Source organism: Trichosurus vulpecula, chromosome 2, assembly GCF_011100635.1.
Source record: "Trichosurus vulpecula isolate mTriVul1 chromosome 2, mTriVul1.pri, whole genome shotgun sequence".
Lineage (NCBI taxonomy): Eukaryota > Metazoa > Chordata > Mammalia > Diprotodontia > Phalangeridae > Trichosurus > Trichosurus vulpecula.
In genome coordinates, this window is record NC_050574.1 from 204,029,018 (window position 1) to 204,056,220 (window position 27,203).

Below are 27,203 nucleotides of genomic sequence, written 5' to 3' on the forward strand. Positions count from 1 at the left end.
TTTAGTACCACTATTTTCATTATTGGGAAAATCTGAAAATTCAAACATCAGAAAGGATATCCAAAAACTCCAGCAAAAAAACCCACATAATTTAGATGAGTTTCAATATCTTGGTTTTATTCTTAGGATTATTATAAAGTATATAATTGTATGTGCTATTTATTAGTCTATGCTAATTATATATGTGCATGTTGTGTGTATGAAGAAAATATAAGTGTGTAATGTGTAATTTACAAATGTAAATGTCTGCAGATGTGATTTCAATGGGTAGAGATGTTCAAAGAAGAAATTTTTCTCTACCAATTCAGATCAATAAATGTTGTGCAACTTAAAATGTTAGAGGCTTTCTGGGTGATACTGAAAGTTAAGGGAGATCCAGGTTATATCAGGAATGGACATGAACCCATTCTGAATATAAGGCAAGTCCTATCATCCTTCATGCCACAATGCATTACACAAGCAATTTTATTATAACATAAATTAGATTGAAACTGAAATAGCTTGCTATCCATATTGATTGGAGAAAGGCAGAATATGTTAAGATTTTAAATTTAGAGTTACAAGGGACCTTAGAGGTCATAGAGTCCAATTACCTCTTTTCAGAGCAAAAAAACTGCAAAATGAAGAGTATGGAATAGAAAGCTCTAAAAGTTGTGTATCGGTACAATCATTTTGCAAATAAAATTTCAGTTATGCGAATAAGATCCGTTTCCATACCCTTTGACCTAGGTATTTCACTCTTAGGCCTATAACACAAAGAGGTAGTTGACAAGAAAAAAATCCCCATATACACCAAACTATAATAGTACTTATTTGTGATTGCAAAGAATTAGAAACTAAGTACATCTCCAACTATTGGGGAATGGCTAAACAAATTGTTTTTCATAAATGTAATGAATATTACCATGATGTGAGAAATGACAGATATGATGAATGCAGAGAAAGACGAAAACATTTATACTATCTGAAGCCAAGTGAAACAAACAGAGCCAAGAAAACAATATATGCAATGACTACAGCAATACAAATGGAAAGAATAACCAGAAAATATTCTGAAGCAAATGTTGCAAAATTAGAAAGAGCAAGCATGGCCTCAAAGAAGAGACTTGAGATAACACCTCTACCCCAACTTGTTGTCAGATCTGGAAGGTCTACCAGTTTGGTACATTGCCTATATTGAGACTTTTTCAATATATTGTTCAATTTTAGTGATTTTTGCCTTCCAAGTCCACCACCACTACCACCAACACCACTTCCTCCTCCTGTTCCTCCTCCTCCTTCTCCTGCTTTTTTCTCTCTTATCCTTGTCTCCCTCCCATCTTTCCTTTCTTCCTTCCTTCCTTCTTTCCTTCAGTTTTATAACATTATTTGTTGTTATATGAAATGGGTCTCAATTTGGGATAGAAGTGATACTAGGAGAAATTTTAGTGATCAAAAAACCCCAATTATATTGATAAAATTTTTATGAAAAATCTTTCTAGTGTCAGATTTAGAAACATTAGGGAGTTAAATGGATATATGTGAAAACAGATGCAATATATTGCTTGGAAAATTTTAATAGGCATGCAGTCCCAGGAATAATATCTATTTTATTTCTTTTAGAAAAATAGAACTGTCCTTGGCTGAATTGTTTTTTTTTAATTGTGGTTTTAGTTTTTTGTTTTGTTTTGCTCTAAGTCTATGATTTCTGGAAATCTCCCTGTTGTGGATAGATATTTTTCACTGCTACAGATCAGTATCTTGTTTATAGCTTAGGCTCTCAGAGAACTTCATGCTATGCTGAGAGTTTAAATGATTTGTTGCCTGTTAAACAGCTACTATGGGTCAGAAACAACATTTAAGTTTGCTACTAATAATTTTCTTTTAAGGGTAAAATGTCAGATGAGATATTACCAACAAAGAAAATCATGCTAAAAATTATAAAGGTTTGGTGGATAACTATGTCATTTTTTATTAATGATTTTAGAACTCTAAGTACTTTTGTAATGAATATCTAAAGCATAAAATTTAAAAGTGTTTTAAGACAACTTGGGGTAAAAACCTACAATTAAAATAATACTAGAAATAACCATATTCATATTCGCTCTTTGTCCCTACATTTTAGTATCTTTGTAATGATGATGCTTCAGTGAGAAATAGAATTAAATACCAGCTCATTTTGTTTGGCGTGACAGCACAGAGTTACAAACATCTCAAAAATATAAAACACCATTCAGGACACTAAGATAAATTTTATAATTTAGATTAATTTTACTAGTAATAAGTAAATGTTTTCTTATCAAAATCAATGAGTGGTTAAGAAAAAAATGTAATGGGTGGTATAGTGAAATATTATTCTGTTCAGACATATTAAAATGTATTTTGCTTTGCTTGCTCCTGTAAATATTGTGATATGTTCCTCTTGGTTTAATGTTCAAAATCTAGAAAATAATCCTTTCTGTCCTTGGCATTACTCAGAGGAAGACAATTTTTATTTCCATGTTTTAAGATAGATATGGAGAAAATAAAGCACATACTGAGATGAGTAACATAAAAGAAATCAAAAGAAATGCTGGGATTAATGTATTCCTAGGAAAAGAGAACTATGGAGACACTTGGGCTTTATTTTTCATAATACCCAAACATATAACTCATTGTGCCATCTAGGCATTTTGTCTGCACAACACTAACCACCTGGTTTAACTGAATATTTAACTGAATTTATCGAATAAGTCAGATGTTTTAGCACCATATTTTGGTCTTTATGGCTACCCTTAAATATCTGGAGGTATTTTAGAAGAAAGTCTCTAATTTGATTATCACTGTATTTTCTGAGAGAAGAACAGAGTGAAGAAGCAAGTTTCACATTGAGAAATGCCAGATCAAACAAGAAGGCCAGGTGAATTGCTAGGCTTAGAAGCATCAAAACTTTCTAATGAAATAATTATATTCTTTGGTCATTTTGAGTGTAGCCTTGGCTAGAAGCTGGGAACCAGTCTACATAGCCTCTAAAGGTCATCTTCTGTTGTTTTTGTTGTTTAATCATTTTTCAGTTATGTCCACCTCTTTGACCCTATTTGGAGTTTACTTGTTAGAGATAATGCAGTAGTTTGCTATTACCTTCTTTAGCTCATTTTGCAGATGAGGAAACTGAGGCAAACAGAATTAAATGACTTGTCCAGGGTCACATAGCTAGTAAGTGTCTGAGGCCAGATATGAACTCAGGAAGATAGGTTTTCTCCATGTCCCATATAAACACTGTGCCACCTAGTTGCCCTAAATCTTCTTCTATACTTTGTATCAAACATTTTAGCAAATACTTGAAAGGCTTTGTGACTAACTGGAAATAAGTGGTGAACAATGAGCAAGATATGTATGTGAGACATTTTGAATCTGAGATAGTAATTAGATATTGGAGCAAAACAAATATTAACTAGTAATTTGGAAATATGGGACTGTTACTTAGTACAAGGCTTCTAAGCCAGAGAGAAAGTAGAGAAAGAGAAAAGAAGGCTAAGGCCTTTGCCTTGGTAAACTCCTCATTAGGGGCAAGAAGAAGAATCACAGTTCAATGATTCTATGATAGTAAAATCATCGCAGTCATCCCCACTATGTCAAATAACCTATAATAATAAAATCCTTTGAGAAAGAGAGCCAATCAATCAGAAAATATATAGGCAATGTCTATCATTCAACTTGCCTTTTGCAAGTAATCCAGAGAGGTTTTCTGAAAGGTGAAAAATAAAAAAGGAGGGGAGGAAGGGAGGAGAAAAAGCACAATCAATTACTGATTATTTTCCTGGCTATATTCAGTGATTCTGAGGATACAAACAATAAAATGATAAACAGTTTCTGCATTCAAGGAGCTTATATTCTCCTAGGAAAATATAAACAATTCACAGATAAAAAAAGTACAGAATATATGGAAAATGAATACACAGTGATAAGGGGCTCTAGCAGCTAGGGAAATGAGGAAAGGTCCCTTAAGGGAACTAATCCTTGAGCTAAGCCTCAAAAGTTGCTACGGACTCTAAGAGGTAGAGATGAGGACAGAGGGCACTTCACGAATGTGAAATAACCTATGCAAAAGCAGGAGGTGGGAGGTGTAAGTCATGCATGGGGTACAGCAAGTATGCAAATGTGGCTAGAAATTTTCCCAGGAATTAGAGTTATTTAAAAGTGATCTAGTGTGCCTCTGGAGCTAGTGAGTTCTCCTCATTTGAAGCCTTAAGCAAAGGCGAGATGATCACTGTCAAGTGTGTTTTAGAGGGCCTTCTTCTTCAGGTATAGGCTGTGATACATAGACCAGATAGAAAGATCAATAGAAGATTTATTCTAATTCCTAATATATTTCAGGCACTATGTTACATTCTGGGGATACAAAAAAAACCCAGTACTGTTGATACTCTCAAAATGTTTAAATTCTAGTAAAGGAATAGAAAGGATAAAGGGGATGTAGAGGAAAAGGAGAATTCAAGAGAAAGTAGTAGGTGTTAAATTGCCTCTGAAACCTCATCCAACTTTAAGATTCTATGATTCTCTTATTCTACGTATGATGCTATATGTGATATTTAATTCCATATGTAATCCTATTGTTGTTGTTCAGTCAGTTTTCTTTTTTTTGAGGGGGGAAGGCAGTGCAATTGGGGGTTAGGTGACTTGCCCAAGGTCACACAGCTAGTAAGTGTGTCAAGTGTCTGAGGCTGGATTTGAACTCAGGTCCTCCTGACTCCAGGGCCAGTGCTCTACTCACTGCACCACCTAGCTGCCCCAATGTTCAGTCATTTTTCAATCATGTTCAACTCTTCTGAACTCCATTTGGGGTTTCCTTGGCAAAGATACTGGAGTGATTTGCCATTTCCTTTTCCAGATCATTTTAGAGATGAAGAAACATAGCAAACAGGTTTAAGAGACTTGCCCAGCGTCAAATAGCTGTTAAATGTCTGAGGTCAGATTTGGATTCACAAAGATGAGTCTTCCTGACTCCAGTCCTGGTATTCTATCTACTGTGACAGCTAACTACCCAGTGTAATGCTATATATGTACCATAATTATACTCCCATGTCACAGTGACATTCATCAACTCAAGATTGCATCTGGAAATATCTGTTGACTTCTGTGTGCCACATGGGGGAAACTTGAGTGGTAATGTGGACATTTGGAGAAGAAAAATTTGTTGCTTTCATGTCTGGCTCAAAATTAGGGCTTTCAGTGTATTTTTATTGTAGCATTTGCAAATCATTTAGAATATAGCTTTACCGGTTTTTAGAGGAATAATAGAGCCTGAAATGATTGAATAAAGAAAGAAGGTTAAAATTACCAAGGCAAAAAGATATTTGAAATGTTAATTTTTCTGACTCAAAATAATTTTTTTCAATAGCACTAACTTTAAAAACCCCTCATACAAAAAACAGAGCTACATGGTCAAATTGCTTTTGGTCACATATATGATGCCTCATTCTTAGCCTGCTACATAGAACAAATTAAGTGGAAATGTCCCCTGCCCTCTTGATGTTTGCAAATAGAAGATCAAGAAAAAGCATATAAGGACCCAGAGGTAACTATACAAACATTCAACAGCTTTTACAAAAAGAATAAATATGTGCAAATTGGCATAATAATGATAGTAACAAGTTTTGCAGATATTAGTCCTCCTTACTTTTCAGAGAGTCATTTGGAAACAGTTTTATTCACTTCTAGGTATGTAGCTGACTGGGGAAATGGGTTGCCCCAAACCCAATTCAATGCTTATTCTTTTTTTTAATATTTAATTGTTATTTTCAATTTTCAACATTCCTTTCTACAAGTTTTAAATTTTCTCCCCCTCCCTCCCCCAGAGGGCTTGCAATCTGATGTGTGCTCTGCACATACTTTCCTATCAAACACATTTTCACATTAGTCATGTTGCAAAAATGAATGGGAGAAACCATGAGAAAAGAAACAAAAGAAAAGAGAAAAATATGCTTCACTCTGCATTCCAACTCCATAGTTCTTTCTCTAGATGTGGATGGCATTTTCCATCATAAATCCTTTGAAAAAATGTTAGGTCCTTGAATTGCTGAGAAGGGCTAAGTCTATCAAAATCAGTCCTCACACAGTGTTGCTGTTACTGTGTACAATGTTCTCCTGGTTCTACTCACTTCACTCAGCATCAGTTCAAATAAGTCTTTCCAGGTTTTACTCAAGTCTGCCTGCTCATCATTTCTTATAGCACAATAGTATTCCATTACATTCATATACCACAACTTGTTCAGCCATTCCCCAATTGATGGACATCCCCTTGATTTCCGGTTCTTGGCCACCACAAAAAGAGCTGCTATAAATATTTTTGTACATGTGGATCCTTTTCCCATTTTTACGATCTCTTTGGGATACAGCCCTAGAAGCTCTATTGTGCACATTTTTACAGCCCTTTGGACATAGTTCCAAATACCTCTCCAGAATGGTTGGATCAGTTCACAGCTGCACCAACAATGAATTAGTGTTCCAACTTTCTCACGTCTTCTCCAGCATTTATCACTTTCATGTTTTGTCATGTTAGCCAATCTGGTAGGTGTGATGTGGAACCTCAGAGTTGTTTTGATTTGCATCTCTCTAATCAGTAATGATTTAGAGCATTTCAATGTTTATTCTTGAAGGGCCTTATGTAACATTGAATACTGTATTCAAACCCCTGTCTATGTTTATTGGTCCTCCTTTCCATTTTTAAAATTGTGCAAACCAAATTCCCTCAACAACCTTTGTGAACAATAATCCCTGTCCCTTATTGACATATGACCCTATAAAAACCTCTCCCTTGGGCCTATGAAAGACAACATGTTCAAGCCACAATCAAGCCACTCATTCTCTATTGAAAAGCTTTCAATTTCACTCCTTGGAGATTCTGAGTGTGAGTCCTGTCCTAGTCACACCTAGATCTCTGTACAGGTGAAGAGGTTAAGATTTACTTTTTTCTGTTAAGCCCTTCCTTCATTTTGTTTTCCATCTTGGTATTCCCATCTCTCCCCTTTTTCCAAGAAATTGCCAAAATAATCTCCCTAAATCACAGTTCTGTGACACTCTGTTTAAAATATTCTATGACTCCCTACAGCCTTTAGCATTAAATAAAATCTCAGTTTTGGAATTTAAATTCCTTCATAACATGGCTCCAAACCAACCAGCCCACATGCTGTTGTCAGAACTCAAAATTCCATCTCCCACTTACACAAGCTTTTGCTCAAACTGTATCCCATACCTAAAATTTATACTCTTCTTATTGATACCTCTAGTATTTTTTGTTTACATCAGGTGCCATCTTTTGTACAATATCCTTTCTTATCTCCCAAGTTATTAGTTGTTTCTTTTTCAAATTATAAATTTTTGTTTTAAATGTTTTATTCCTCAGCAAAATTTAATCTTCTTGAAAGCAAAGATTGTTCTTCAATTTTGTTCTTATATACTGGGGCCAAATAGAATCCATTTTCATGGCAAATCTATGGTCAACATTTCTTGAATTGAATTTAATAATTTTGATCAAGTGCTCTCATCTGTCATCTATAATATCCTTCCCAATCATTGTATTATATCTGCCCATTTGCCATGTCCTGTGTCCCCTCCCAACTATGTCATACATCTATAATATTGCTTTATATTGCCTGGGTCTATTAAATCTCAAAGACTCTCTATTTGGCATCTGAAAATTAGCTTATCCACAGCAATTATTTTAAATCCTACTTTCTGTATTTGTCTCCCCAGTGTTTATGCCTGAACTAATTCAATTAGAAGGTTGTTGAAATGAAAGTATTGTCAATTGGTCAGTCACTGAATAAATACTTAAGCTCCCATGGCTTCATTTTTATCACCATAAAATGAAGATTTAAGACTAGAAAGTCTCTGGGGTCACTAGATCCATGTATAATAGGTCCTGTGAATCTAAGAAGATATATAGTTCCTTTCACTTGCTACCTTCCAGACTAAGCAGTTAATCTAGTAGGATGCATATGCCAATTTTTTCTCTTCTTAACTCAGTTGTTAAGTTATCCTTAATTCAGGAAAGATGTAGAAATCAACCAGACACAGACATGGAAACACATCCATCCACATTAAATAATGGAACACTTCTGTGTAGATGGGATTCTCTTTCCTCGTTAATTATTATCTATCAAATAAGAGAATTTTAATCTTTGAAATATTAAAAGTGCTTCACTTGACAATATCTAATCCCAATGTCTGCACCATTATAATTTGAGACCTATTACCTAGCATTTAACAAATTTATACATGTAAGTACTCCATTTAATTATTTATTTTGTATATTAATATATAAATTTGTTAATAAATGAATTGATTAAGCTCCAAAAGCAAAATATACACAAGTCCCTTAGAAAGCAAATATGTAAAACTTACAAGCTATGTTTGCCTAAGATATGGCTCTTAACATATCCACCAGGATAAATTTTTTACAGCTACATGGAAACTAAAACTTGATACAGCATTTAAAATTTAGTCAAGACTTTTCATTTTATGATTTTTTTTTAATTTAATAGCATTTGGGATTTTAGTAGTGAACTACTTAAGAAGTGTTTGTGGTTGACATTTATATATGCAGCATCCAGGTTCATAGCATCATAGAGTTAGAGTCAAATGGCTGAAAAATGGGAAAGCAGAACATCATTTACAACTTTATAGAACATAAAAAAAACATTGGTTTATATATGAGCACACTTACAAACCTCAATGGAGAAAAATATTTAGGTAACCCTGCTTATTAGTGCTAGAAGAGATGCAGTATATAAAATTCATACAATTATGCAATTTATAAATCCTTTAAAAATGGTGGCAAGATTATATATCACTGAAAATCAAAACGATTTAGAGTAGTCAAATTTTCTCTGTGTCTAACGTGTACACATATCTGTCTAAGTAACCCTTCCAATAAATTTAAATATGATAAATGAAGTTATTGATTCCATGAGGAAGAAATAGAAAGAGCATTAAATAAATTGTTAATCTCTGCTCCATGTCTTTTCTTTTTCATTTGAGAATTACAGTCAGTTATATGTTGACTAAAATCTTGCTTGATATAATTACAAAAATACTTTGATTTATGTAATATTTTCATCTCTGGAACTTAAGGCACTTCTCAGGCTCACTAAAATAATTGAGGCAGGTGGTAGATACATGTGGTTATATATGTGGCAGTAACTCTACTGCCTAACATTTATGTAGCCATTCTACTCAAGAAGAAAAAAGACAGTAAAATATGTCTGGGTTTGACATATTATTGAGCTTCAAAGTCTCTACGAGTGAAGAAACAAAATCATATTTGGCAACATTATGTATATTCTGTTTAAGAGTCTCTAATTCAAATTGATTCATTGGCATGATTTTTTTTGTTGTCATGTGCGTGCGTGCGTGTGTGTGTGTGTGTGTGTGTGTGTGTGTGTTCAATCTCCTTCTGGTGAACAGAAGTGATTTTTCATGCAGATGTTCATATAATATTCACATTCAAAAGTGTGTCACCTTTCATATCTTTCAGTATTCATAAAGGTTCTAGTATGTATACAATATCCCATATACACAAAAGGAGTAAAGACAGTTCCTGACTTGAGGGCAATCAAAAACTGCTTGAACATCAAGAAAACATAGATACACACACACACAAGAAAAAGTAGTAAATTGTTAGGCCCAGTAATACATGACCAAAACCACTGTTGTGTACTACAAAATATTTGTAATGGATTTGGAAAATAGAAGGATTATAGACATAAAAGCTTTCGAGCTAGATGAGAATTTAGACCTAATCAAATCCACAAGTATTAAGTGCCTACTAGGTGTAAAGCATGGTTTTAGCCTTTAGGAATACAAAGACAGAACAAACAAAAAATACACAGAAAAAGCCTTGACTCTCATAAAACTTACATTCTGCCGAAAGATGGTCATCTATTCTATCCTCCTCATTTAGGAGACGTGGAAACTGAATCTGAGGGATAAATGATGTGCCTAAGGCCACATGGATGTTTGGTAGTATGGATGGAATTTAATCTAGGTGATTGGACTCTAAATTTGATGATCTTTCCATTTCATGACTAATAGAATGAATACTCATTGATCCCCTACAATCTATGGTCTAGCCACCAACTCTACTTGTCACTGTACCCTGTACATGACACAGACTTTTCCCCTTCCATACCTTTGTTCAGAAGATTTTATCTCTCCCCTATACCTCTCTATGTGTTTTTATAATAAGGAAAAATGAAATAAACTTTAAACTGAAACACTTTGGAATGATTGAATGAATTATGAATTCAGAAGCTTTACTGAACAAGTAGAGCTGATGCTTGTCCTATATAGGAATTGTATTGTCAGAAACAAAGGAAAATAGAATGCCATTCATGGGAGAGGGAGCACTATACTAGAGAGCAGTGATAGCTAAGGAGAAGAGCCTTTAATTTCAGGAGAAGATAGGAAAAAAATATTATTAAGCTTCTAATATGTGCCGGACACTGTGCTAAATGTTGTACAAATATTATCTCCTTTAATCGTCCCAACAACCCTATGATTGTTACAGATTATATTGTTATCCCCATTCTCCAGTTGAAGAAACAGAAGCAGACGGAGGTTGAATGATTTGCCAGAGGTCCCATGCCTAATAAATATCTGAGCCCAGATTTGAACCAAGATCTTCCTGACTTCAGGTCCCGCACCTTATCCACTGTACCTACTAGCTGCCTCAGTAAGCATTGAATATAGTGATGACATCATAGTGAATGGAAAGAACATTGGACTTGGATAAAAGAAAGATCTCTGCTTTGGCTCTCGTCTCTTCATAATTGTGTGATCCTGTGCAAGGCATTACATTTTTCCAAACTTTTGTTTGCTCATCTGAAACAAGGATACTCATCACTATTATTCTTATTCTAGTTCCTTGTCTTCACCATCTTTTTACCTTTGCCTATTTAGTCTCAACTCATTCTTCAAGGTCTGGCATCAAATCTTACCTTCTTCTTAAATTATGATTGCTAAAGACTGATTTTTTTTACCCATTTATCAGCCTGAACTTTTTAGTCAATTTAGAGCTCTTATAAGACATAATATATTTTTCTCTCATTATTTCAAGATTTCTGTTTTTTTTTCCTGCTTAACTAATTTGTCAGTGTGATAAAAACTCTCCCAGGAGGAGTGGAAGGCATAGAATAGAGGGAAAAGGGGCATAAAACTATAACACTCTGTTTCTCCCACCTTTAACCCTCAGTAGAAAATTTTGCCCATGACATTCTCTATTCCAATTACTCCCTTACACACAAATTCAATAGTTTTTCTCAGACCTTATTTTCTTTGACCTTTGTAATATCAGATAAGACCGAGCACATCACCCAAACTCTTTCTTTTCATGGTATTTGTAAAAACCACATTCTTTTCAGTCTCTACATGATCTCCTTTCTCTTCTTTATCATTTAAAGCAGGGATGGGATATATGTATATGTATATGTATATATGTATATATACATATGTGTTTATATATATACACACACATATATAATTTCCTCATTCAAGTGTTACCTATACTAATGAAACCACAGGTCTACTACCTATCCTTATCTTATGCCATCATATCCTCTTCTGCATTATAGTCACTGATAAAGGAGATCTACTATGGCCTAGTGGAGTGAGGAAATAACTTAAGAGTCAGGAAGTCCAAGTGCTGCCTCTGAAACATACTGGCTGCATGCCCATAGGCAAGTCGCTTACCTTAAGACCTCATTCAACTATCCAAGATTACAACTTACAGATGAGTTTCAGATCTATATAAAAAACCAAGTTTCTAGCAATCAGGAAACATTTTAGTTACCTACTATGTGCCATGCTATAATGGGTCAAAGACAAAAATGGAATAATCCCCTCTCCTAAAGGAAATTACATTCTCTTTAAGGATACAACACACAGATAAGTATATACACAACAATGACAGCCTGGAGACAAAGTAAACTTTGACAGCAAGTCATGAGAAGCAGAGAGAACTAGGAACGGCCTCATGCAGAACATAGTTTTGACAAAAAGCCATGAAGTCTAAGAAGTATAGATAAAAAGAAAAAAAAAACATTTCAAGTAAGGCTAAATGCAGTGCAAAGCTGAGGTTGTGTGTGATGAATGACAAGTAGGCCAATATAGTGGGAACACAGAGCGCATTGTAGGGAGTATGTGTAAAGACACTGAGAAGTAGAAATGATCCATGTTGTTAACTAGCAAAAAAAATGAATTTGTATTTGACCTAGGAGATTATAAGGAGCAACTGGAGTTTATTTAACCAGAGGAAGGTTTACCTACTAAGATATTTGAAAACCCTATGGAGGAAGTGAATCGAGCCTGAGCTAAAATAGTGGTTGTATGAATAGAGAAAGGTATGTATGAAAGAAACAATTTAGAGATAGAAAAGACAACATTTTGCAACTTATTGGCTATGGGAGGTAAATAAGAATGAAGCCAGTATAGCAATCAGTTTGCAAACCTGACTGACTAAAAGTATGGTGGTGTCTTCAATATAATAAGATAAGAATGGAAAAGGGCTGAGTTTTGAGGAAAAGATAAGTTCTCTTTTGAATATATCCTCAGAATTATTCTAAAATATGAGCAACATCTATCTTCAAAATTTGGTGCCCAGAATCAGGGTCCTGAGCTTGAATGGACCCTGTCAGTTCAATGGCTCTATCATTCCGTATAGATGATTTTGTCTTTTGTCTGATTGTAAGAGTCCCAATGTCACTTAGCATGGAAAAGATAATTAAACAAAAAGTTACTTCATGCTGATTTAAAGAGAATTACATATATTCCCACCCTCCTATTGTACTCTTACAGCATTTTGTATTTATGTCCTCAGTAGTGAAGAACATATTGCTAGTCCATATATTAATAGACCAATTAATAAAGATCATGTTAAAGTTAAAAATGACTTCTAATGTAATAATTTGAAATACAACTTTACATTATAAAATTAGGATTCTTGTAGTCTTAAGAATGGTACTTTGAAAGTGTTGGTTCAGTATGTAAAAATAGTTTCCCATAACAAACATCTAATATTTAAAAAAAAAGAAAAGATGGGGGGCAGAGCCAAGATGGCCGCATGAAGATAGCGTCTTACCAGAGCTCTCTCACAAGGTCTGTCAGATTCCTACAAAAAAGTGAATTTGAGCAGATTTGAGAGAGTCAGAAACTGCGAGCAGTCTGCGTGGGGCAAATTTCCGAGCCGGGAGAGTCTGAAAGGCCAGAGGCACAAACCTGTAGGCTCCGAGAGTGCTCTGTGCGGAGCTGCTCCAGACCAAGGCGGAAGTGGCTGGCCAGGAAATCCACGTGGGAGACGGGCTGAGAGAAAGCTGGGCGCCTGAAACCGGCAGAGATCCCCAGGCCTCCCAACACAGGACGGCAGTCTGTGGAGGCTACGAGAGGCAGCGCAACGCCACCCATGAAACACCGGCTCCAGAACTTTGCAGCCTAAATGTATTAAACGTGGCTTCTTGAACTTCCGGGAGTTCTTAATGTCCAGGTAAACAGTTCTAATCCCTCCCCTCCCCACCCAGAGAATCCCTCGGGGGAAAAAAAAAAGAACACTGGAACTGAGCAGAAAGTAGTGGGGCTTCAGTGGTCAAATAACAGAAGTTCATTAGTCCCATAGGGGCAGAGTCGGCAGGGGTCAACGCCAGGAGCCCAGACATAACCTTGCTCCCCCAGGGGAAGTGCCAGACATCAGCTCAAACAACAAACAGCTGAGACCTTGCTGAAAAGCAAGTGCTGGAGAGCACCCACAGGGAGTGAGATGCCAGGGAGCCAGACCCCTCCCCCACACCTCAGGAAACTGAAGGTTATAATTCTAGACTCACAGCCCCCAGAATAAGAAAGCTGGGACAGAAAGCCCTGAGGCCCACAGATAGAAATTCATTGTAAAGCCAGCAAAAGGCAAAGCAACATGAAGAAGAACACAAAAAAACCGAGGACAATAGATTCTTTTTATGGAGACAGGTAGGATCAAAATACAAATATGCAAGAGGAAAGTAACGATACTGTAGATACATCAGATACCTCAAAAGGTAACATGAACTGGTCTCCAGCCCAAAAAGCACTGCTGGAAGAGCTAAAGGAGGATTTTAAAAACCAAATTAGGGAGCTAAAAGACAATATGGAAAAAATGGAAAAAAGGGAGAAAAAATCCACTGATGAAATCAAGTCCCTAAAGAATAAGATTGGTGAAATGGCTACGGAGATTCAGAATCTAGAGAGAGAAAATGACACCCTGAGAGGCAAAATCAACCAATTGGAAAAGGAGACTCAAAAGCAAAATGTAAACACTAACTCATTAAAAATTAGACTTGAGCAAGTGGAAGCTAATGAATCTATGAGGCACCAAGAAGTAATAAAACAAAATGTAAAGAATGAAAAAATAGAAAAAAATGTGAAATATCTGATTGGCAAAACAACTGACCTGGAAAATAGATCCAGGAGAGACAATTTGAGAGTTATTGGTCTACCGGAAATCCACGAAGAAAAAAAGAGCCTTGACAGTATCTCCGGAGAAATTATCAAAGACAACTGCCCAGAGGTCCTAGAACCAGAAGGCAAAATAGTCATTGAAAGAATTCACCAATCACCCCCTGAAAGAGATCCCAAACTGAAAACACCAAGAAATATTATAGCCAAATTTCAGAGCTATAAACTCAAGGAGAAAATACTGCAAGCAGCCAAAAAGAAGCAATTCAAATATCGTGGAACTACAGTCAGGATCACGCAGGATCTCTCAGCTTCCACACTAGAAGACAGGAGAAATTGGAATATGATATTCTGAAGGGCAAAGGAGGTGGGACTACAACCAAGGATCAACTACCCAGCAAAACTAAGCATAATTTTCCAGGCAAGGCGATGGACATTCAATGAAATAAGGGAATTCCAGACCTTCCTGATGAAAAGGCCAGAACTCAATAGAAAATTTGATCTCCAAATACAAAACTCAAGAGAGACATAAAAAGGTAAACAGGGGGAAAACCCCACAAACCTTATTAACCAATAAGGGCAGGTTCTTTACATCTTTATGTGGGATTATATCATCTTATGTATGTTTATATATATATATATATGTATATATATATATATATATATATATATATATATATATATATATATATATATATATGTCATTCTTGTGAATGGTACAGCTACTATGACAAATGAAAGAGATATACATGGGTTGTGAATGCCTGTATAAATTAACTGATGTAAAGATATAAAATATAAGTAAGAGATATAAAGGGAGGGCTATGAGGGAAGTGGTAAGGAGGTAGTAGAAAAGGGTAGATTACACCAAAAGAAGTGGCACAAAAACATATTATAGCAGAGGGAAAGAAGGGAGGGAGAAGAGCAGTATTTGAGCTTTACTGTCATCTGATCTAGTTCAAGAAGGGAATAACATACTCTGATAAGTTTAGAAATCTAACTTGTCCTACGGGAAGTGGGAGGGTAAGGGAGGAAAAAGGGAGGGGGGTGGTCAGAAGGGAGAGGAGAAGTAGGAAGTGGGTAACAGTAAGATAAGGGAGGGGAATAAAGAGGGTGGGTTAACTGAGGAAAGCGGCGGTCAAAAGCAAAACTTTGTTGAGGAGGAGAAGGGGAAAGGGAGAAATAAAAGCATAAACAGGGGGAATTAGGATGGAGAAAAAGACACAGATAGAAATCATAACCCTGAACGTGCAGGGGATGAACATTCTCACAAAACAGAAGCAGATAGCAGAATGGATTAAAAACCATAATCCTACAATATGCTGTTTACAAGAAATGCATTTGAAACAGGGGGATACACGTAGGGTATAGGTAAAAGGCTGGAGTAAAATATATTGTGCCTCAGCTAAAGTAAAAAAAGCAGGTGTAGCAATCCTAATCTCAGACAAAGCAAAAGTAAAGATAGATTTAGTTAAAAGAGATAAGGAAGGACATTATATCCTGCTAAAAGGCACCTTAAACAATGAAGCAATATCATTGCTTAACATATATGCACCAAGTGGTAAGGCATACAGATTCTTAGAGGAGAGGTTAAGGGAGTTACAGGAAGAAATAGACAGCAAAACTATAATATTGGGAGACCTCAACCTCCCCCTTTCTGAACTTGATAAATCTAACCTCAAAATAAATAAGAAAAAAGTAAAGGAGGTAAACAGAATTTTAGAAAAGGCACATATGATAGACCTCTGGAGAAAACTGAATGGGGTTAAAAAGGAATATACTTTCTTCTCAAAAGTACATGGCACATACTCAAAAATTGACCATGTACTAGGGCATAAAAACCTCACAGTCCAGTGCAGAAAAGCAGAAGTAGTCAATGCATCCTTTTCAGATCATGATGCAATAACAATCATTTTCAATAAAGTACCATGGAAAAATAAGCTAAAAACTAATTGGAAACTAATAATTTAATTCTAAAGAATGAGTGGGCCAAAGAACAAATCAGAGAAACAATTAATAATTTCATTCAAGAGAATGACAATAATGAAACAACATACCAAAACTTATGGGATGCAGCAAAAGCAGTTCTTAGGGGAAGTTTTATATCTCTAAAGGCCTACATGAATAAAATAGGGAAAGAGGAGATCAATGATCTGGGCATACAGCTGAAAAAGCTAGAAAAAGAGCAAATTGAAAACCCCCCAATTAAATACCAAATTAGAAATACTGAAAATCAAAGGAGAGATTAATAAAATTGAAACCAAGAAAACTATTGAATTAATAAATAAAACAAAGAGCTGGTTTTATGAAAAAACCAATAAAATTGATAAACCTTTGGCCAATTTGATTAAAAAAAAGAAAGAAGAAAATCAAATTACCAGTATCAAAAATGAAAAGCGTGAGGTCACCTCTAATGAAGAGGAAATCAAAACAATAATTAGGAATTATTTTGCCCAACTGTATGCCCATAAATTTGACAACCTTAGAGATATGGATGAATATCTACAAAAACATAAACTGCCCAGGCTAACAGAGAAGGAAGTGAAATTTCTTAATAACCCCATATAAGAAAAAGAAATTGAGCATGCCATCAACGAACTCCCTAGGAAAAAATCTCCAGGGCCAGATGGTTTTACATGTGAATTCTATCAAACATTTAAAGAATAACTAATTCCAATACTTTGTAGACTATTTGGGAAAATAGGTGAAGAAGGAGTCCTACCAAATTCTTTTTATGACACAAATATGGTACTGATACCCAAACCAGGTAGAGTTAAAACAGAGAAAGAAAATTATAGACCAATTTCTCTAATGAATATTGATGCAAAAATTTTAAATGAAATATTAGCAAAAAGATTGCAGCAACTCATTACGAGAATAATACACTACGACCAGGTAGGATTTGTTCAAGGAATGCAAGGCTGGTTCAATATTAGGAAAAGTATTAGCATAATTGACCATATCAACAACAAAACTAGCAGAAACCATATGATCATCTCAATAGACGCAGAAAAAGCCTTTGACAAAGTACCACACCCATTCCTATTAAAAACACTAGAAAGCATAGGAATAAGTGGAACCTTCCTCAAAATTATAAATAGCATCTACCTAAAACCATCGACAAGCATTATTTGTAATGGGGATAAACTAGATGCATTCCCACTAAGATCAGGGGTGAAACAAGGATGTCCATTATCACCCCTATTATTCAATTTGGTACTAGAAACTTTAGCTGTAGCAATAAGAGAAGAAAAAGAAATTGAAGGAATTAGAATAAGAAAAGAAGAAACTAAATTATCACTTTTTGCAGATGATATGATGATTTATCTAGAGAATCCTGGAGAATCAAGTAAAAAACTACTTGAAATAATAAACAACTTTAGCAAAGTTGCAGGATATAAAATAAACCCACATAAATCCTCAGCATTCCTATACATTACTGACAAAGCCCAACAGCAAGAGATAGAAAGAGAAATTCCATTCCAAGTTACTGTAGGCACTATAAAATATTTGGGAGTCTATTTGCCAAGACAAACTGAGGGCCTATATGAACATAACTATGACACACTTTCACGTGAATAAAATCAGATCTAAAAAAATGGAAAAATATCATGGCTAGGCCGAGCTAATATAATAAAAATGACAATTTTACCTAAATTAATCTATCTATTCAGTGCCATACCAATCGAACTACCAAAAAATTTTTTTACTGAGCTGGACAAAATAATAACAAAATTCATTTGGAAAAACAAGAGGTCTAGAGTATCTAGGATATTAATGAAAAGACATGCTAGAGAAGGTCGCTTAGCCACACCAGATATTAAACTGTACTACACAGCAGCAGCCATCAAAACTGCCTGGTACTGGTTAAGAAACAGGGGTGTGGATCAGTATAATAGGATAGGTACACAAGTAGGAGAAATCAACAAGTTTAGCAATCTATTCTTTGATAAACCCAAAGAGGCCAGCTTCTGGGCTAATAATTCACTATTTCACAAAAACTGTTGGGAAAATTGGAAAATGGTAGGTCAAAAACTGGGCATAGACCAATATCTTACACCATATACCAAAATAAAGTCAAAATAGCTTCATGATTTAGGAGTAAAAGCTGATGCTATAAGTAATTTGGGAAAGCAAGGAATAGTTTACTTATCAGATTTATGGAAAAGTACAGAATTCATGACCCAACAAGAGATAGAGAGTATTATAAAATGCAAAATGGATAATTTTGATTATATCAAATTGAAATGTTTTTGTACAAAAAAAGCCAACACAACAAGAATTAGGAGGGAAGCAGAAAATTGGGAGAAAATCTTTGCAACTAGTATCTCTGATAAAGGCCTCATTTCTAAAATATACAGGGAACTGAGCCAAATATATAGGAATACAAGCCATTCCCCAATTGAGAAATGGTCAAAGGATATGAACAGGCAGTTTTCAGAGGAAGAAATTAAAGCTATCTACAGGCATATGAAAAAATGCTCTACATCACTACTGATTAGAGAAATGCAAATCAAAACAACTCTTAGATACCACATCTCTCCTGTAAGATTGGCTAAAATAACAAAACAGGAAAATGATAAATGCTGGAAAGGATGTGGGGAAATTGGAACATTGTTGCATTGCTGGTGGAGTTGTGAACTGATCCAGCCATTTTGAAGAGCAGTTTGGAACTATGCCCAAAGGGCTATAGATATGTTCATACCCTTTGACCCAGCAATACCACTTCTAGGGTTGTATCCCAAAGAAATCACACAAGCGGGAAAAGGACCCATATGTACAAAAATATTTATAGCAGCTCTTTTTGTGGTAGCCAAGAATTGGAAATCAAAGGGATGCCCATCAATTGGGGAATGGCTGAACAAGCTGTGGTATATGAAGGTGATGGAATACTATTGTGCCAGAAGAAATGGGGATGATGCAGACTTCATAACAACCTGGAAAAACCTACACCACACAATGCTGAGTGAGCGGAGCAGAGCCAGGAGAACGTTGTGCACAGCCACAGATATATGAATTCCGTGAGGACCAATCCTGACATACTGCGCTCTTCTCAGCAACCTAAGGTGCAAGGACAACTCCAGGGGACTCACGATGGAGAATCCTATCTTCATCCAGAGAAAGAATTGTGAAGTTTGAATACAGATCGAGGGGCACTACATGCTCGCCTTTTTTGCTTCTCTTTTGTTTTTGTTTTTGGGTTGTTTTTTTTTTTTGGTTCTGTTTCTTCTTTCTCATGATTCATTCCATTGGTCAAAATTCTTCTCCACAACTTGACTAGTGCATAAATTAATTCAACGCGAAGTTATACATGACATTTATATGAGATTCCATGCCATCTTGGGGAGGGAGGGGGGAGGAAGGGGAGAAAATCTGGAACTCAAAACTATGTAGAACTGTGTGTGGTAAACTAAAATAAATAAATAAATTTTAAAAATGTTTTTTATAACAAAGAATAAAGAAAAAAAGAAAAGATGGTTATTTGATACAAATTCATGGATAGAAAAATATGGTTAAGAAAATAGACAGCTCTGTTCTTGCTGGAAAACTCTGTGTAATGTGATTTTGTATGTTAGAGTGAATTTGGTTTCTATAAAACATTCTTTCCATTTTCCCTAAAAAGATGCTTCTTTGTACACATATTGATGCTTTAAGGGAGTATTAAATTGTTATAATGCCAAATTATATCACTGAACTTTTTTTTGTTTCATTATTTTGACTGAAGGTAAATCTGATAGGATGCTTAATATGTTCATCATAGGAGAGATATTGTTATTAACACAGAAGATTTTGGCACTTAACTAAACTAATTCATTACTTAGCATGTAAATATAATTTTAGAATGGAAGTCATTGCATTTTCTGAATGGTCATTATTGTAGGACGGGGAAGTTATTTTGTGGTATGGGTTATAAATTTGAATCATGTCAGTGAAGAAACGTTTTTGTTAAGAAAATCATGTTGAAAAAGGGCCTAAAAGTCTAGATTTCATTCTTTCTTCTTCATTCTAAGTATCTTCGACCTCCCTCTTTCTTATACCCCAGGTACAAAAAAGTCCTGTCAATTGCACTTCCCTAATATATCACATTCATTCAGCAGTGCTCTACCTCGTACTCCTCAATATCTCTTGATTAAACTATGATAATAAATTCCTAACTTGCCTCCCATTTCTCCTTCCTCTAATCTATCCTATACATCTCTGCCAAAGTAATCTTCCTTAATGTAAGCTCTGACAACATCACCACTCTGCCTAAAAGTAATGGCTGACGTCTGTATAGCAGTTGACATCCATTATTTCATTTGATCTTCACAATAACTGTGTAAGGTATTACTACTAGGTGTCATTATCTTACTTCTACAAATGAAGAAAATGAGACTCTGAAAGTCTGGCTCTTTTTCATAGTCACTGAATTTATAAAAATGGGAGGTGTGATTTGAATTTAGATCTTTCCGGTTGCACTACTTAGTAAAACCTACAATCTTAAATAAGCCTACTTAAATAAACCCACAAAGCCTGACATTTAGGGTCCTCCAAAACCCACAACCAATTTGCCAATGTGTAAGCATTCATTAATCACCTACTATATACCCAGTGTGCTAATCACTAGGGAGACTAATAAAAAGGTAAAATAATCACTGACATTGAAGCTTCTAAAGTCTAGTTAGTGAAGTCAATATGTATATTTATAAGTATAGACAAAAATATGTACAAAATAGATACAAGGTGGTGGGGAGAGGGTGTCAGTATAACTGGTGGCAATCAGGAAGTCTTCATGGAAAAGGGGGCACTTGAACTGAGCCTTGAAGGAAACTAGGGATTTTGAGAGATGGAGGTGAGGAGGGAGAAAATTCAGTGCACAGGGTCTATCCCATTTAGTAGAAGGAAAGCAAGAGATGGAGTATCATTTATAAGAAAAAAATAAGCAGGCTAGCTTGCATGAGCTGTATGATGCATGGATGGGTATTAAGTGAAAAGAGCTAGAAAGGCTGGTTAGTGCCAGGTTGAAAAAAATTGATGGAGTTGGAGTCAAAAAACTGGTGTTCTAATTCTTTATCTACCACTTATTAGCAAGCTGTTTTACCTTGGCGAGTCATTTTCCTTCTCTGACTCTGAGATTCCTCATTTGTACAATGAGTGTTGAGACTAAATAAACTCTAAGTTACCTTCCATTTCTAATATTCCATGATTCGGTGGAACTCCCTTTCATGAAGCACTCTATACTTTAGCCTATTAGAATTACTGTTTTCTGAATTTGATCTTCTCTTGCCTGTCTCGATGCTTTTCTTTATCCCAGGAAAGTACACCTTCCTTGCCCCATTTCCTCTCTATCTTCTATATCCTCCTGTTGAGAATCTCCCCATCTTTTTAGGCTCAGCTCATTCCAACTCTTTTGTGAAGATTTCTTTGAATATCCTTGGTGGTAAAGTTCTATTGTCTTGGGCTTTCTCTGAGAATATCCATTTTTACCTTTCCTAAGAATAACAGAGGGATCATGCTCAAATTTGTTCTTCCTGGTGAGCTATACAGAGCATTTAAGCTAACCCATAGAAATTTCTGAAGCCTCTTTCTGATCATTTGTGACTTAAGTGTGATGATGAAAAGTATTCTCATTGGATGCAGAGTGAGAATAATGAATAATTCAGGATCTGCTGAACCAGGACTGTGTCTCAGTAACAAAGATGATGAGGTCATATCTCAGTCTCTTTCATTTGAGTCTGTGAAGAATCAAGACTGTGAACAACAACCTACTATTCCCAATCACTCACTTGACAAATGACAGCCTATAGTAATACTTTACCCAGTTATTGTGAGGATTAAATAAAATAATGGATGTCAAGTGCTATGCAGATGTCAGATATTACTTTTAGGCAGGAGCATGGCCACTAGCATATAGCCTTCTCTTTCTTGGTGTTTATTCTTTCTTGATACCAGGAGAATGGGTCCTCACAGATAGATCTGTCCACACATCAACCTTGTGAATTTCAGAGTTCCAAAGGTTTCACCAGCAACTAAAGGTAGTGGCAGCTCAGGCAATCCAATCCAATCCAATCCAATCAGCATTTATTAAGTACCTACTATATGTGCCAGGCACTGTACTAAGTGTTGGGGATACAATTGATGAAAAGAAAGATAGTCTCCTGCCCTCAAGGAACTTACTATCTAAAGGGGAAGAAATACACAAAATGAAGCAGGAACTTAGGAGGGGGAGCCTGCAGTGAGTACCCATTGTGGGGCATATTTTTCTGTAGATTTGAAACCAGGCGGAGCAGCATATGCAAAGCTGAGGGCGTTGGGAGCCCAGTTTCTGCACTTTGTAAAGGGAGCTATTCCCGGGACTTTGGAACTCTACTCTCCAGTGCTCTAATTAGAAGGGAGAGGAAGCTGAGGGACATAATGTTAATCAGAGTTTCAGATAGCAGCATAGTGCTGAGTTTAGAAGTGATAAGCTTATCCTTGGAGGGGCATTTTGTTCCCTGGAGTTGAAACCAGGCAGAACAGCAGATGCAAAGTGGAGGCAGTGCCATTGTGGGCATTGTAAGGTCTAGAGAGTTGCAGGGCAGCAGCTGAATGTCAACTCAGTGATCTCTCTAAAATTAACTAGGTCTGGCACGGTGCCAGTGCAGTAGCAAGATGACAGCTGGCGTTTTCCCCTTCCATGACACCAAAGGAAAAAGTGGGGGAAAAACCAGCAGCAATGGAGTGGCCCAGCTTCCTGGAAACAAATCTTGGCCCAGTAGCAGAGAGATTACCTTCCCAGCAGAGAGGTATACCTAAGGAGAACTTCACAAGGACTCCATGAAGGAAGAAGAGAATTCACAGGACCATGAGATGGAGACTATCTCTTGGGTACATATGTTCTTCACATGTGTGCTTCACTATTGTACTTTTATTTGGAGCCAACTCTCCCCAGGAGCCATGTATATGCAAGGAAGCAGTGAACCTTAATTAGCAGAAAATGTTTTTTACCATTTGTTGAGACTTTACCTTCTTAGTAAATCCCTTTCCTAAAAGTTAATGAAGTCTGTCTTACTGATTGACAATAGGAAACTTCTGGAATGATTTCAAATCTATGGAGCTACAAACCCCATCTTCTCAAGGTTATCCTAGAATACTGAGAAGAGGAATATTCAGTTGTCCTCTATGCACCTGATTCATGAAATATGAATGTGAGTTAAGAAGTGGCCTCAGAGGAGGTGGTACATACACATTTTCCATACTCTGATTGGTACTGTGATTATGTGTTTGTTCACTCTTCCACAATTAGATCATAAGTGCCCTGAGATCAGGCATTCTCTCTTCATGTAACCAAAATGTAAAAGATAAAAGATAAATAAAATTGCATGCAAGGTCAAAGCATAGTTTAATTGTTTCAGGAGATGCAGCAAAGTAGACATGATTCTTGCCCTCAAGGAACACTTATCCCCTAGTCAGGCAGAATGACCTACTGCATCAGAATTAGGACAATTATTTGTTAAATTGTCTTAAGTCTGAAATTACCCAAAACCTGAAATGGAAAAAAATACTCCCATTTATATAGCACTTAAAAATTTAGGAAGCAGGGTTTTTTTTCTCTCAGCAGCCCTGTGAAGTCGATAGTGCAAATGTTATTACTATTTTATAGGTGAGGAATTTCAGTAGAGGTTAAGTCATTTGTCTAGAGTCACACAGAGAGTTGGAATTTGGTTCCTAATCTCACTACAAATTTTCTGCTTTTTCTACTTGCTACAAAAATTCTACATAAGAACACATTTATATGATACTGTTCTTTTTAAAGAGAGTGATGCATACATATGTTTGTATAAAAGCAATTACAGCTCAAGATATAAATTGAAGTCAAGTTTAAGATGACTTAAAAGATCTCTGGATTCTTTAAAAATCTCCTTTCAGGGAAAAGCTTGTTTTTTTTTTTTCAGGCTGTCAGACAGAACACCACAAAATATATTTATTACTTCAGCCTATATTTCAAGATTCCAAACAAATGATTGGAGTTTGGAAGAATAGGACAGGAACCCAGATTTTTGTCATGAACTAAACTTCTGCCCTATTACCCTTTGAGCAAAATATAGCCACGATTTTCTCATTTGTGATTTCAGTTTCTTTTGTAATCATGTGATGAGCACAGATCAGGGAACTTCTTATTTGACTAAGAGATGTTTTGGCATAAACCTGATGCCCAGAAAGATAAAGGTAAGTTGAATAAGTCACTTAAGGCAATTAAGAGGTTTCAGTACCTAATTGACTAGGCTCCATTGGAAACCCAGATCCTCTATAGCTCAGTCAGAGAAGGATTTCCAAGGATGAATAGCTCTGGAGGCTTGGATTGTGAAAGAAAAAGCAAACACAAGTTAACAGCTTTCCCATTAAGGTAAATAGTAATTGATTAAAAAGTGGAAACAGTTTAAATTAGAGACACCTCAAAGTATCCAGATGTTCATTTGCTTTAAATTGCTTCTTCATTTCCTAAGGCTTTTTTTTTCATCAAGTCTGAGGTGATTAATATTCATTTTATGCTATATTAATGCTTATGATGTCTTACATGTGTATAAGACTTAAAAAGTTCTTTTATACTTTGTACTAAGGGCACTGGCAATACTCTTTCAGGTATGAGCAAAGATGACACTTTCTGCAAGAAGCCTTTTAGTCCTCCCTAATTTTATGCCTTCCCTTGGAAATTATCCTGTTTACCCTCAATAGATCATCAGTACATAGTTGTTTGTATATTGTTTTCACCATCAGACTGTCAGGTCCTTCAGAGCAGACTAGTCATTTGCTTCTTTGTATTGCTAGCATGTAGTACAATGCATGGCACATAAGCATTTAATAAATACAAGTTCACTTGACTTGATTTTTACATATGTAAGTTTACGTGGTATCATGGTATCTCTTATATAGAAATATATTTTTCAAAGGTGACTTACCTTGGAAATTCAATAAAATACTCCTGTTAATGAGAACTCATCTGATATAGTTGACTGTTCTAAGATAGATTTGCAAGAAGTATGACTGATGGCACATAAAGTGAGAAGAAAGGGGTCATGAGGTAGGGCCAACAAGCTATATGTGATACAGTTGTGCTAGTCAACTAAAGCACCATACTGATGCCCTCTCTATTAGCAGTTTATCTCAATATTCCAGTCAAGAATGCTTAGCACCCTTGGAAACTTCGACTTGCCTGGACTACAGATTTTAATTTTTGGACCTGTTCCTCTGTGTGTCCTACCTGGTAGAACCCCACCTTGCCGAATTACAGGAATGTCAGTTTGGTTCTCACTTTTTTCTTTGGCTCAAGATCATATCCTTTCTGGCTACAAGCTCCATCTCCCAGTTTTAGCCCTACATGTTGTTGGGCTCCTTCATCCCATGGTCAATAATAAGTAAAACAAACCAAAACAAAAAACCCAAAACAATAACCCTTAAAGTCATTTGCTTGCATCTACGAAGAGCTACAATTATAAAATCCCAGAGGCTATTATGAAAATAATCATAACATTTGCTTGGAGTTTGCTTATGTCACATATTATAGCAGAAAAAAAGTTTAGAGATCACAGGCAAGTCATGAACCAGCAATTTAAATTTGTATAGTTTGTTTTTTTTAAATGAAAGTGTGGCACTAGAATGCTTTTATTATGCATGTGATAAAAAAGAGATCTTTGAGAAACTTAATTAAGTTATTTGAAAAGAGACTTTAATGTTGGAGATTTCACTATCAATATATCAACCCCTTAAGACATAAAGAAAGCGCTGTGAGGACTCTGAACCATTGATTGGCTGTGAGGAGAGTCAATAACAGACACACACACACACACACACACACACACACACACACACATACACACCACTGCATGTAAAAGGGACCTGAACTTAAAAAACAGCAAGGAATTAGATGCCAATTTCCTAAGTTGGGTAGCTAGATGGCTCTGTGAAAAGAACATTTTGCCTGGAGTAAGAAAGATGTGAGTTCAAATCCTCCCTTAGACACACTTACAAGCTAAGTGACCCTGAGCAAGTTAGTTAACCTCTGTTTGCTTCAATCTCCTCATATGTAAAATGGGGATAATAATAGTACATACCTCACAGGGTTATTGTGAGGATCAAATGAGATAATAATTATAAAGCACTTAGTAGAGTGCCTGGAACATAAACTCGACATAAATATTAGCTATTATTAGAAGAAAAAAAGGATTATAAAGCAGTCAAGATCATATTTAAACATAGGAGTTAGCAAAAATATCTCCTAGTCCTACTCCTTTATAGTTTCAAGAGAAGGATTATGGATGAGGTTGTCTTTTATGAATGGAAGAAAATTATTAATAGATGATACTGAAAAAGAAGAGACTGTACTTTATATGTCTAATTCTACAGGAAAAAGACCAATCATAGTTAATATTGAAGGATAATTTTCTATAAATGATGTTTTAAAGTCTCTCCCAGCCCATATAAGTTTATTTATATTTTATGTGTGTGTATAATGTATATTATATGTAATTTATATCATATATACATAATGTGGGTGTATGTAAATATGTATATGTTCATAAATTTTATGGTTATTATAATGTTAATTTTCATAATTAAATAGAAAATATATTTATACTTATATATGTATATATACATATATGTATATATATATATATAAAATCAGAATAATAATTGGTAAACTATTACTACTACTAACTACTACTACTACTATTACTACTACAGCTACTACTACTACTATCCTGTCTAAATTTACTGTCAAATATTTGACATTTCATGGCAAATTATAA

General features: G+C 35.6%; 1 protein-coding gene across 1 annotated transcript in view; it reads left to right on the top strand.

Moving 5' to 3' along the window:
• GALNT13 (polypeptide N-acetylgalactosaminyltransferase 13) overlaps positions 1-27,203 on the top strand; it is a 705,305-nt gene that overhangs the window by 242,194 nt on the left and 435,908 nt on the right. The gene's annotated exons all lie outside the window — the stretch shown is intronic.